General features: G+C 37.3%; 1 protein-coding gene across 7 annotated transcripts in view; it reads left to right on the forward strand.

Annotated features, from left to right (window-relative positions):
• Positions 1 to 14,805, forward strand: part of NCALD (neurocalcin delta) — a 348,584-nt gene that overhangs the window by 255,873 nt on the left and 77,906 nt on the right. Inside the window, exon 1 of one of the 7 annotated variants that reach the window (XM_037503152.2) lies at positions 9,603 to 9,781. The exons of the other annotated variants lie outside the window; for them this stretch is intronic. The gene's annotated coding sequence lies outside the window, so the exon portion shown is untranslated. Of the gene's footprint in view, positions 1 to 9,602; positions 9,782 to 14,805 lie in introns of those variants that run through there. 7 annotated transcript variants of the gene reach the window in all.

Raw genomic sequence — 14,805 nt, forward strand, 5'->3', positions numbered from 1 at the left:
TTTTATGAGATAAAAACAGGCAGACAGTTGACAGATGGTGGAGAATGTGGGGTCTTCCGTGTAGTGGACAGATTTTCACCATGAACCTGAATCCTGAGATTTTTCTATGCTTCAATCAGGACAGTTTCTGTAATTGAAGGCAGCTAAAGCTGTCTAGTGTCTGGGAAGAATGGGTTTGCTGGGGTGGGGTCACATGAGCATGTGCTTTGTGCAAGGTGTACCCTGCGTACCTGGGAGCCAGGGCGTGGTGGTCTTTGTGGCAATAGAAAATGCCTTTGCTCTATAATCAGCACATGCTGCCTTCAGAATCAGAAAGGAGACTTTAAAAGAACATTACTTAAACATTTTTATTGGTCTGGAAATCAGAGGGCCCTATATTCCAACCCACCACCAGCTCGCATGTTACGACATTGCTGATTGTTAGGGGGGCTTAGACAGCCCTCCATCAGCTGCTCCACAATCGCCTCTTATCACGTGTCACTTATCCCTCTTAGTATTCTGCTGTCCCCTCTTGGTTTCAGTTCTAACTTGCCAGGCTCCCTCTCACCAACGAGGCTTTCAACCCACTGTTTGACACTTCTAACAAGTCTTCAATTGGCATACTCCTTTTTTTTCTTCCTTACTCAAGGGTCATGTCCTCAGGAATTTTTTATGAAATTCCAGGTTGAGTTAGGTCCTCCTATGACAGCAGGTAACTCTCCTTTATGACTCATTACTTATTAATAGCTGTAATTCTCAATAACTGTAAATTCTGTGAGACTAGAGTCTGTGTGTTTCTTATTCACTGCTGAACGCCTCCCCCCAGTCTAGCACAGTGCCTGACACACAGAAAGTACTCACCAAAGGAGATGTGTTGCTGAAAGAATGAATTGATGGTAGATGAATGAATGAATGAACTGCGCTACATAGGCCCCAACATTTTTTGTACTTTTGAAGATGGCACATTGACACTAATTTAGTGCAGGACACAGATGTGTTGATTGTGTTTGTATTAGAGCTCATTTGCTTTCAAATGATGAAACACCCACTCAAACTACTTTAAAGAAAGGGAAGGTTGTTTTTTTCCTACCAAACTTGGCACATATCATTTGAGTAAAAAGTTTTTTTTTCTTTTTTTAATTTTATTTACCACTTCATTTTTCCATCCAATTATGTTTATCGATGCAATGTATGGTATGTAATGTTGGTTTACACCACTGTGTTTGTTTTCGGGGTTATAAGTTCAAACCTTTACAAATATATGTTTTCATACCATGCCCACGGCCAAAGCCCCAATAATCATCCACCAAGTCCATTATCCCTCCTCCCTCCCCCACATCCACCTTCTACCCTTCTCTTCTGGTTGACACAGAGGGGTGAAGTAAATCGCCTAGGTTATAGAAATGAAATGTTGCATTTGGGGAGCAAATTTAAATCTGAGTGTACCCAAGTTCAAAGTTCATATGCTTACCATTGTAACATGTTAAGAGTCCTTAATGCCATCATTGTACACAAAAATTCAACAAAAAGTGTGATTTGGGGCTGGAGATGAATTTTTGGCGTCTCCGTTCTTGTTTATAGGAATTGCACTTTCAACACAAGCTCCACTAGGGAAGCATCTAGATTCTTCCCTCTTTGAAATTTCCTAATCCCTTGGAAGCAGGAATAAATATATGCCCTGATGATTAAATGTGGGCAGTATCCATCTGGCTGCAAAGACAGTTGTCCTAAAACAATCTTTTTTTTTTTTTTTTAAGCAAAGATCCTATTACAAAATTTTCTCTAATTGTACTGGATGTTGCTGGTGGAAGTGACATGTTGCTGATGGAAAAGTGACATTTTGCAGCTTTTCTTTTGTTTGGAAAATTAAATATAAAGAAGTGCTTTGTAGACCATTTTCCTACAAAGCAAAATCCTTAGCTCCATATGAGAAAATACCTTTCTTTGAGGAAAGAATTTCTTCTTCTCATTCAGGGTGATAAGAGAGACCATTTTTACTGTGACTTTTTTAGTCTCTTTTCTCCTTTTTCTTTATCTTTAACCCCTCAGTGTCCAGAAAAACATTAAAGAGTCTACATGAATATTACAAAACATTAGCTGAAGGTTACTAATTTAATTACTTGGAAAAAAATAAAGAGCTGTCTTCTGGCATTTCTTCTGCAATGCTTTTTAAAGTACTGCATTCTATTTCTTTTGAAAAGATTTCTGGGAATATTGTAGCTTATTAACATGTGGCATTTCACTTGTACAAGTTCCCAATTTTGTTGATGGTGGAGAACATGACGGTTGGGAATAGGTTTGACATATAATAATTGTACCTTAAATTAGATAAATTGTGTCCATCCCATCCTGCCCTCTAAGAGGAAGCAAGGTAGCTGGGAATGGCAGCTTTTCTCCAGGAAGTCATCAGAACACCAGGTTTCTTTCAGCTTACAGCTCCACTGTCCATCTCTGCGGGACATAGTCCCCTTCCTCATGGTCCACAGTGATAGCTGTCACCCCTTCACCCCCAACCTGGCCCTGCCAAAGCATGGCAAAAGGGAGTGAAGAACAGGTTTGCTTATTCATTTTAAAGTTTCCAGAAACTACACATATCTATTTACGTTTTGTGGTCTGTCCTTAATCACAAAGGCACAGAGCTACAAGAGAGGCTGGAAAATGTTTCTATTGTGGGCAGCTTTTCCCACTAAAAATTCTATTTCTATAGAAAAAGGAGGAAAAGCATGGGGGGAGGGGGTTGTAACTAGCAACTGTTGCCACAAACATAATAGCTGCTCCTTTAGATCTCTGAGGAGCCATCATGTGAACACAGGGATTCAATTTACTCTTTGTAACAAAAAAGAGCAAACAGGAGTCTATTGAAGTGATAGGGAGAGGGACACTTGGCCCATCATAAGGAGGAACTTTACAACAATTGGACATTCTTACAATGGATGACCTGACATTTTGTAATGGAGAACTAATCACTGCTGGAAGGTATTCAAGCAGCAGGTACTTACTTAATTTTCCACTGATTGCTCTGGAACGTACATTGCTCCATAGTCTGATCCAATTACATTCACCAGGAGCAGTTTTTGAGGCCAATCTTTGAGGTTTGTTTTGAGCCCACGAGGGCCCTTTTTGGCTTGTTCAATCCCTGGTTCTCTCTGGTAAATGATCTGGCGTACAGGTTAGATTTTGCACTAGTCATCAGTCTCCTTTCACTTGTTTACTACCAAAATCACCATTGTTTTCAAGAGTACCCTTCAAGTTGACCTTCCCCATATTCTATTTCAAATAAACTCAGTTCCTTTGGCAAGAGCCATTATGGCTGGCATTTGGTGGTGTCGCTATTTTTTATTTTAGTTCTTTTGATAGGTATGTAGTGCTCTCCTACTGTGGCTAATGATGTTGGAAAATCTTTTCATGTGTTTGTCATCTATGTGTCATTCTTGGGGAAATGCCTCTTCCTGTCTTTTGCTTACTTGCTAGCTAGATTGTTTGTTGTACTGTTAAAAGTCTTTTGTTGCTCATATAAAGTTAATGTGACTTTTTTGTCTTGCAACGTTTAATTAAGAGTTTATGTCTTTAGTTTTCAGCAGTTGGCATGTGTCTGTGTATGATTTTCTTTGTAGTTACCCTGTTTGGAGTATATAGTGCTTCTTAACTGCTGTTTTGCATCTTTTTTATAAAGATGCAATTTTGGAAAATTCCTCAGCTAATTCTCTTTAAATATTGCTTACTTTTCTCTCTTCTCTTCTTCCAAATACACATATTATCCCTTTCTTCATGTTCCAAATGTCTGCTGATCTAGCTTTCATTTGACTAATCTTTTTTGATGTCTTCTGTGCTTTTGAATCCATCTTAATTTCAGTTATTCTTCTCATTTTTAAAAATTTTACTATGTTCCTTTTTAATAGATTTCACTTGTTTTGCATATGGATCTCAATCTTACCATCTAGTTCCTTGAGTATAATAATCACAGAGTTCCTATCTAATATTCTAATAATGAAAATTCCTAACTAATAATGACAGAAAATGAATCACCTGTGGATCTATTTCTATTGTTTACTTTTTCCTCTTGGATTTTTGTCAATTATACTTATCTCTTGGCATGATTAATAATTTCAGATTGAATTGGAAATGGTATATAAAATGTAAAGACTGTGAATGATGTTATCTTCTTTTAGAGAGGGTCAGTTTTCTCTTAAAGTTAGTTAGAGTAGGGCCAAACTAGTTCTATACAATTAAGAACTGTAATGACTCTAGGATGGTTCCTGCATTTTCTAAGGGGTCGCCTTCCACTACTTCTATGGCATAGTTTTTCAGTTATGAAACCTGAAAATATGGGCTGTTTACCAGACTCCAATGCCCTGGAGAAACTGAACTTCAATTTTTTATTTCCTTCCACAGTATTACAAGACTGAAAATTCTCCCTTTTGTGTTTTTGGCCTTTTTCTGTAATTTTAGGATTTATTTCTTTTTTTCTCTTATCTTTCACCATTTAGTACTTGGCAAATTCTGCAAGTTTTAGAGGTTGGGATCACTGCTTTGTGATCTTCTTGCCCCCTTAAAACGAAAATCTCAATCCCTGAAGTCCTGGATGCTTTTGAAGATTTGTACTCCAATTTTTGTTTCTCCTGTTGGAGAACACCAAAATCCCCATACCACCTAAGAATAATCCAATAATTTGAGAAGAAAAGGAGCAGATAATGTAAAGAATGTTGAGCTAACATCAGCATATTTTCCTTTTATCTGAGACATTGACATTTAAATTTTTGGCTGCTTTTGATACCCTTTGATGCCAATCCACCACTTTTTAAAAGTGCAGTGATTACTGTCATCTCATTGAGAGTGTTGGTTTGAATACATGAAATTCTATCATAGTGGGAAATAGTCTCTACTCAAGCCTGTGCAATTGAAATACGTGCTTCAGTTATGACTAGAATAACTTGAACAGCATTTTATTAAAGATATTTCACTATTTTGCTTTGCCCATTTTCCTTGATTCAAACCTTCCTGATTGGACTTTCCTTGCTATATTAATCCTTAAGTCAAAGCTGGACTAAGATCTCTAGATGCTGCTCCTAGATGCAGAAAAGATGTTACCCTCTCCCTTTCATAGGAAGTTAAAAATAAAAGGAAACCTCCAGCATGAAAAAAATATAAGAAATAATTCAATTCTTTCTGAAAATATATCAAATGTAAATTATTTCCAAAAAAATTTTATGGAACCAGGCTTCCTGGGTGTAAATCCTGGCTCTGCCATGAACTTAGTACACAAGTTACTTAATCTCTTTATGCTTAAGTTTCCTCAGTTGTATAAAGTGGGAAAGAATAGTACATGCCTCATATGGATATTATAGTAAATGATTTACTGTATCTATAGCACTTAGAACAATATTCTACATATAGTTTGTGATCTCTTAATGTAAGTTAATATAAAAAATTATCCAGGGTCTCCCCTGGTGGCACAGTGGTTGAGCACTGCGCTGCAAAGCTGCCCGCAGCCTCTGCAGCACCAGTTTGATCCCCCGGCCGCTGGCGAGGGTCCCACATGGTGTGCAGACCTCTCCTGCCTCTCCTGCTGCTCCCCTCAGCAGTGTATTTCATCGGTCTGCCTGCTCTGTTCCCCGTTCTGGCTCTGGTGAATTCTCTCACCCTCCCATGCTTCTGACTGTACCCAGTGCTTGTATAAATAAATAAATAAATCCAAAAAAAAAAAAGAAAGAAATGTTATCTCAAAAAAAATTATAAAAAAAGATTATCCAACATCAACAATAGCTATAAACTACATCAGAATATAATTTATTTATTTTTATTTTAACATTTATCATTTTTTTAATTTTTTTAGACAATATTTGCTTCTCCCCACCCCCTCAGATTGAGTCCCCATAGAGTTTCCTTCCCCAAGGCACCTGTGCACCATCACCACAGTCCCCTGTGCTCCTCCCTCCCTCCCTCTCATCCCTCTCCCTCCTCCTCCCCTGCAGTATGTCTCTGGTTTATGATCATCTATTTTTGCTTTGTTGTGTCTTGTACTGTTATTATTATTATTATTTTACACTGATGTCTTATTTGGTTCCCCTATATTCCTGTTATAAGTGAAACCATCTGATATTTTTCTTTTTCCTTCTGGCTTATTTCACTGAGCATAATTCCTTCTAGCTTCATCCACATTGCTGCAAATGGCATAAGTTTATCTTTTTGATTGCTGAATAATATTCCACTGTGTATATATACCACATCTTCTTGATCCAGTCATCTATTTTTGGGCATTTGGGTTGTTTCTAGGTTTTACCTATTGTAAATAGTGCTGCAATAAACATCATCAGAATATAATTAATGCATAATCATAATAAATATGATTTAGTAGAGATAAGTTTTATTTACTTGAACCCATCCATTGCTAGAAAGTTTTATGATAACTTAAATTTGGTTTTTCTTTTTCCTTTGCCTTTTTTGGGGGTGGAGAGAGGCTCTTTCTTCTCAATAAGTGAGGAAAAGGAGCAGTTTCTTTTTGTTGTTCAGCATTTATTTTCCAATGGTTCAGTCAGTCAAAATTTATTGATCACTCATTACATTTTGGGCCTTGTGCTGACTGTAGAGTTATAGAGATGAATAAAGTTCCATTCTTTCCTTGAAAGTCTTTGACGACTTTCAGAGTCAGATAGATAAACAAGAAATGACTCGTGGAAGGGTATCAGAATTTTAGAATACATTAAATTTATAATCCTCAAAAAAAAATCTTAGGAGGTAGACATTGAATCTTAGGGGACTTAAGTAATTTGCCCATATGAGATTTGAATCTACTCTTTCCAAATAATAGGTCCATGCCTTCCTATGTTAAGACAGAGGAGACATCTTTGCCTAGAAACATCTCATGGTCCAAACTGCTTGCTAGTTCAAGTGTATAAACCCATGTCAGATTTCTTGGTAAGGGGCATTTATGTGTTATTTCTAGTAATGTGATCAAACTGATTCACACAGAAAGTGAAAACTCTGGTTCAAACTATTTTTGAACGGGTAATTTTAAATTCAATGAATCATTTTCACCTAAAAATGAATTGTTGTCTAAAAAATAAAATACCATGTTCTCTTCAATGTAGTGGGCTGTGATTGGGGGGGGCTCCCTATGTATATTTCTTATGATTTTCAACTACATTTAGATTAATTAGCCAAATTGGTAGGAACCTGAGCTCCAAAGTGACCAGAATCACAATTTCAGTCCTTAGGGGAAATAGTAACTTCCTTTCTGTAAGACAAATCTCTAATTCTAGGTATTTTTCAAAGGCCCATGAGTGGTAGAAGTTTGGAAGTTTGCTATGGAGAAAAAGTATTATGTGCATTCATTTACTTTTCACTTTGAAAGTCAGTCCAGTGATTATTTCAACTTAAAAAGTCAGCATATAGTAAAGAACACTTAGTTTTAAAAATTATAGAAAAATCAAAACACTAAGGTATTAGTTTTGCTAATTTTTGAACTTATTTAAGTCTTGAATTTGAGGACTTTTTGGAACTGGAAACTTCTTGTTTCCTAGGACATCACCTATTGGCAAAGTGTGGTACTGCAGCTGTACTGTTCGTGCTGAAGCTGCAGCAAGAAAAAAGAATTGACCAGGCAGTCATGGATTTGGAGTTAGAGGATTGATAGAACTCTAGAACAGGGGGCCCTAGAACTCTAGAAAGATGATTTTTCTGCTCCCTCCTCACTTCCCTCGTTACTGTGATGTGTATTTCTGAACCAAAAATCAGAACTGGAACTGGAGCAAATTGCAAATTTGTGAATTGTAGCTGTTACAGAAATTTGCCTCTGGTGAGTCACTCTGAGCCATTTAACTAGACATTGGAGTCAATGAGCCAATGGTCCTGTGAGAACAGGTACATTTTCAGCTGTCACTAATCTGAAATTGAAGGGGGAGCATGCATTATAGCAGTACAGTTGGATTTTGCAGTGCTATAGTTAATAGCACCAGGAAAACAACTTTTCAAATAAAAGTATCTATTTTTTTTCCTGTCACTTGGGGCTGGAATAGAAGTAAAGAAAGAAGATGAAACAGGAGGATTTTATATGGCCAAACAGTTTGGGCTTCAGTCTTACTGTACAAGCAATGACTTCTGACTCTCACTGAAGAAATTTCATTCTTTTGACAGTGACACAAATGTAATCTGTCCAGCTGGTTTAGTTTCTATTTATATTTTGTAGTACCCCAGACTTGTGCTTTAAAAAAACAAACCATAATAAAACCCCTGATAAATCTAGTATGTCTCTGGGGTTTGCAGAGCAAATTCTTATCCCCTGCTTTAACCCTTTACCCTTTGAATAGATATAGATATATACTTTTTGACTATATTTTTCAAAGTACCTTCCTGTGGGTCTCATTTAATTTTATTTAATTGACTTCCTGCTCATTAAGAATGAGAATGAACTAGGAAATAAGCATGCATGCAGAGGTAGGAGGAAGCTAGGCTGAGATTAGGAGATATGCAGGACTAACCTTTTATCCTGGTGCTCTTGACTTGCTTTGGAGAAGGGGGGCACTCACCTATTTGCTCCAAACTGAACTTCAAAGGGACTTGGACAAGGCCATTCATGAAGAAGGGAGGCACCTATGTGGTGAGCCCAAAGCAAGTTTTTTTTTTTTTAAAGATTTATTTATACATACATACAAGAACTGGGGTACAGGCCAGAGTTTTGGGGGGCGAGAAGATTCACCAGAGAGAGTGGGGAACAGAACAGGCATATCACCTGAAATGCACTGCTGAGGGGAGCAGTGGGCAAGTCAGGAGAGGTCTGCTGCGCCATGTGGGTCACCTCCCTGGCTAGGGATCGAACTTGTGCTGTAGTGGCTGTGGTGAGCTTCATAGGTTGCATCTTAACCCCTTGCGCCACCAGGGAGGCCCCACCAAAGCAAGTTTTAAACATACGAAGTTGTCTTACAGTAGTGCCGCTGTGAAACTCTTTTTTACAGTGCAGCAGCTCTGAAGTCATCTCATCCAATTTCCCTATCACAGTCAATATCAGGACCAGTGGCCCTTTCCTTTGACTGTGGGCCACTGCCTCCCTGGGCTTCTGGTTTTCTTTCTCATCACTAGCATAGTGTCAGCACATCAATGTGGATTCGTGTATAGTTTTAAAAATATCTTTTCTTCCCATTCCATTTGAGCTTCAGTTTTCACTCTTTTGCTTACACATACATTTACTTAGCTCAGAAAACTACCCCCAGAATCTTTCAGTTTTTTCCCTTCTGTTCTGCAGAGAGAGGTGCATGTTTCATGCTCGTGACAGCAAGACCACCAGGAATTTCAGAGTGGCTTGTCTTTTCCCTGTGAGTGTCTGCAAACAACAGACACCGAAGCCTTCCAGAGGAAAGTTGTAGGCATTCTTGAGTCACAACTTCGGGGCTTGAGGTTGTTGGGGAGCTGTCCGTGATGGTTGTGGGTTGCCTGCATGCACACACACACACACACACACACACACACACATACATATGCATACACACACCCCCCACAATGACAGATGACCTATTGAAAAAATTTCGAAGCTCTTCTGTGGTTGCTACGACAACCAATGCTCTCTTGGCTTTCATCTGGCCATGTGACAGGGACTTTGACGTCAGCTGGAGGCAGAGTCTGTGGCTGAGTCCACACAGTCAAAGGCCTGTGAGAATCTGGTGGATGCTGGCCGCTGCGGCTGCTGCTATTGCTGCTGCCGCTTTTGCTGCTGTCGCTGCTGCTGCTCCCAACGCTGCCTCTGCTGACTCCGCACTGCTTCCCGGCTGCAGAGCATGGACTGTTAAATCTTGCACTTCTTCTCTGTGAGGTAATTAGTTTGCTTCAGATACAATAGTTAGTTGTTTTCACAGATCACTGTGGTTTTCCCCTCTCTCTTGCCGCCTACAAGTTTGTCTTCATGAGCAATTATTGTTGGACCGGGGGAAAAGGAGAAGCAGCTTCTAGTTGCTAATTTTGTGTGGAGTCTCTGGAATTTGGTTAAATTTGGATGAATGTTCTATGAAGTGGGTTAAAATATAATCACCCTTCTTGCTCAACACTTGCTAACATGAGATTATTTAGAGACAGGGATTTTGTAGCTTGAGCCAAATATTCCCCGTTGAATTCCAGGAATTCTCTCGTCGGTATTGTTTGGGGTTTTAAAACTCCAGCATAGCCTGCACATGTTGCAAACTTTGCTGTTTTTACAATTTCTACCCTATTCTGAATCTGCCTAGAATAGTTTGGAATATTTGGTTTCTATCTTGTTTGTTTGCAGCATTCATAATTAGCAACAATAGACACAGCAGGGAAGAACATTAGATTTTGAAACAAAAGTTGGGGGTTTTCTTATAAATAGGGTATTCTGAAAATACCAGGGAAAACTGTCAACAGCTTCCTGTTTAGAGAAAAATAACTGGAATATGCCAAGGAAGTTGGGAGGAACCTCTTACGTGTGTTTGTGCAATTGCTTTTTGGTTGTTAGAGCAAAGTGCACATTTTCAGTGTCTGCCTCTAAAAATTCAACTGTGAAGTGTATCACAGTGGAGGGTCTTTAGTAAGGATCACATAATCTGTTTTTACATTGAAAATTGACATACAATTGAAATAGTTACCTAGAAATGAAAACAGCCCTAAAATTAAATGTATCACTGGTAGGTCTACTTTGATTCAAAGAAAGATGTAGTCACAAAAATTTGCTCCAGACCTTGAATGAGCAATTTGATAAACTGATCAATAAGGTCTTTTAGCTCTTTATTCCTATAATACTATAATGTGAATTGTATTATTTGCATTGTTATAGTTCATTTTCTTCCCGTTTAGTAATTATTTATTTTCTTTCATTACACATAAGATGGATTATTTTATAGCTTGTAATTCAAAGAAAACCACTGATATTGAACGTAATGCCTAGATTTATAACAAGCTCTCTAAATTTTACCAATTTAAAGAAAGAAGGGAAAATTTTAGGACAGCACATGTAATATACCTAGTACTTTGATGAATAGAAAATAATGTTTTAACTATATATATGAAGAATAGGTATATGATGGTGAAATCATATCTCAGTTTTATGCAAGAATGTATTGTCCTTAATTCTTGTGTTCTTCATTAGTTTATGAATTCTGATAACATATTTTAATCTTGGAAATAAGAATTTTGAACAGTATTTAGCTACAGTGATAAGTGAATAATTGTGCGTGCAACAATAATTTCTCAGTAGCTATTAATGAGTGAATATTCATTTAACTTGCTGACATTTGATTATGTCTATTTTGGGGGCAGAGTATCCCTGAAGGATTTTCAAAAAGTCTCATGTGCTTACACATCAAGACACATCTACTGAGACATCATCTCCTCTTTTCATTCATCTCATAATTATAATAACTCAGGGTCCATATTCTTAACACCCCTAGGAATACATTGATTGATATGCAATATTTCAATTGAGCATGGTTAGATCCAGTAGCACTGTCATTTAAAAGCCCTATCTTTGATGGACTACTTTAATGTTCACTGCTTTTACTGAAAATAAGAATTATATTTCCCAGATAGCAGTTTTTTTTAATGGTGCTTTCTCTATGTGATGTTTTAAGTTAAATTTATAAAATGATTATAATAATGCCCTTATAAAGACATTAAATAGACTGGATTTCAGCAATATGAAATATAAGAGCAATTCAGTATTGATGGCAAAATGTCAGTGATAAAGTTTCTTATTAGAAGAAAACAACATATGCCATGAAAGCAGAGATGTTCTAGTATCTACAGGTCTTTTCTTCTGGCAATATAAGAAAAAAATGACTCTCATTAGACTCATTTATTTACAGCAATGAGACTGTTGAGTTCAAGGTCAAGTTTGTTTCCGCTTCAAAAGACTCTAGCAACAAATGATTTACTCTAGAATGGAGGATGTTGTATTATTACATGCTTTGTATATAGTTTCAGGGGTTTTTAACCTTTTTGGTGCTGTGGACTCTTTGGCAATCTGGTAAAGTCTACAGATTTTTCTCAAAATGGTATTTTTAAATGTATAAGATTAAGTATACAGCATTATAAAAGAAACCACTTTTATTCAAACAGTCAGTTTTTTAAAGAGTCATGATATGTGTTTGTTAGTAATTCATTACTAAATAATACAAACTAGCAGTGGGTAGAATACCTGCCATAATTTTAAAGTAGTGATGAACATAAAAAATATTTCCAGATATCTCCAATGGCTGTAATGTGATGTGGCAATATCTATGATTTCTCTTGGCAAGAAATTGACAGGTACTCTGGTTTGCGGCCTATGTTTAAATGAAAAGAATTACTAAATTTTAGTTTGAGATCAGTGAAACTAAAGATGTAATATTTCTCACATCCAAGTTCTGACTTCCCTTGAAGTCTATACACCCTTAAGTTAAATAATATGTAAGTGATGCCAAAAGGTCAACACTGCATTGGACAAAATTTATACTACCATTTCCACATGTGGTTCTACTACAACTGACTTTATTCTCTGAAGGTGTGAATTTCACAGTATTCTCTAGTTTCTGTGTGACAAAAGATGCTATAGCTGAGTAGCTCTCAATCTGTACCTCTTTTATTTTCCTCCTTGGAGTCTATAAGCAACCCTCTCTTACTTGGACTGAGAAATTCTCACCTGGTTAGATAGGGGTTAAGAGGAAAAGCTCATTGTGTTAATGAAAGTTATACAAGTAAAACCATGGACCATAAAGTAAAACTACGGTATTTACAAAGGGATCTTTATCCACTTGGAAAAATAAGTACTTAAATGAAGAAAGCAAGATGTTATGTGAGATTGTAGCTGACAAAATAATCTCGAATGTACTTTGTGCACTTACAACACTTGAAACGGGCATTGAAGAATTGATGTAAACCACATACTTGTGTGAATTGATCGACTTAATGTTAATTCCATTTGGTCAGAATGGAGTCTGCAGCTTTATCTGCCAAAGGTCTTTATGACAGGACACATTAAAATGAAATGAGGAATAGAAATGATTATCTATAATTCCAGAATATTATTTGACTTATTAGATAAATAAGAATAATACAGGAGGTATTACTATTATCAATTAATACAACTTTATATGTTATATTGTATGCTCCAAGTCACTTCTAGTTTGCAGAAGATGTTGCCTAATTTCCCTCTCCAACCAACTAGGTAACTTTGCAGTTGGCTGATTGACGTCACGCAGCTTTGCCTTCCCAGTTCCAACTCTGAGTGTTCAAAGTCAGCCTTTCTGTTACATCAGCATCTACCATCTCAGCGTCAGAGAATTTGTGCTATGACATTTTGCACAAGCTGTTATTTAAATGCAATCCAAATCCCTAACATTTGAAATGGAAGCTTAGCAAATTTTTGTGTATTCTTGAGGGAATTATGAAAGAGGATCTTCTCAAACATATCTTATTCTTTGGACTAGAAATGAACACCTGTTTGAGGGATTCTGAATCTCTGTGGTAACTTGACAGAGAAACTTGGAAAATATCTAGAAACTCTGACTCTAGGCTGTACTGTTTACTTCTTTGATGGCAAATGTTTTGAAATTTTAAGTTCAGAAAGCAATGGGTCAATGTTTTTCACAAAATCAGGTGTTAATTTAATTGCATTCTGTAATGGAAATCTACTAGAAATAGCATTCCAAGATATTGTTTCCAGAAGTGATGCCATAAACAGTAGTACTTATTAAGATTTTGATATGTAATTATATGATAAATATTTAAATTCACTGGAGCCACATTCTTTAAACTCAAAACAGCGTATTTTTTTTTTCTTTTTACCTATCTCTACAGTGATTTTAACCTTTTTTTCTTTTTGAGAGATATAAATGCCTTTCATTAGTGGCACATTATCCTTTTAAAGTTTAATTCACACTAATGTCCAACATATTTCAGGTAAATTGAAGTTATATATTTTATCTGCTGGAAAGAAATCTCTAGTCTAAAAGCTATTCTAGCTGTGAATGTCCCAGTGGGAGATTGTCCATATTTCCTGAATTTTGTTGCAAGGACTTCGGGAAAACCAAACACTACAATTGCTTTTATACAAGGATGAATTTTTTTAAAGGCTGAGTCTAGATTTTCTTTACTTTTATGAATTTCAACTCTATCCATTAGAGGTATATGTCAAGAAGAGTGTTGTATTCTTTGGCTGTCTGCTCAACTGACTCCCACAGACTTTCATATGATTCATACAACTAAAACCACGACTGATTTTATGACAATCATATTTACAACATCCTTGGAGAGAAAGTAAAAAATAGCATCCCATAAAAATTATCCCATCCAATGCCTTGCTATGGGGCAAGTGTAGGATGAGGCACAATAGACATACTGTCTGTACTTCCCTTCTGGATGCCTCCATTCTAGAATCAGGTTTCCAGGGTTAGTTTTTTTTTTAATTTATTTATACAAGTGCTGGGTTACAGGCCAGTGGCGCGGGAGGGTGAGAGGGTTCACCAGAGACCGCGCGGGATGCAGAACAGGCAGACTGACTGAAATACACTGCTGAGGGGAGCAGCAGGCGAGACAGTAGAGGTCTGCCGCACCATGTGAGTATCTCCCTGGCTGGCTGGTATCGAACCTGTGCTGCAGAGGCTGTGAACAGCTTCACAGTTCGGCACTCAACCGCCTGCGCCACCAGGGAGGCCCTCCAGGATTAGTTTTTAAGTTTTTGCCTTTTGGATTTTTGAGTCAATCTACTTGACATAGTAACTAAAGGGTATTAGGTAATTAAAAATACGAATTGTTTTCATTAATATTCTACCTCTGGTAGTGATGCCACTCCCAGGAACCAGGAAGTACCACTGCCAAAGTTACAGTCCCTGGGGTATGACCTCAGCT

This window comes from Talpa occidentalis, unplaced genomic scaffold (assembly GCF_014898055.3).
Source record: "Talpa occidentalis isolate TD23 unplaced genomic scaffold, MPIMG_talOcc4v2.1, whole genome shotgun sequence".
In the NCBI taxonomy this organism is placed as follows: domain Eukaryota; kingdom Metazoa; phylum Chordata; class Mammalia; order Eulipotyphla; family Talpidae; genus Talpa; species Talpa occidentalis.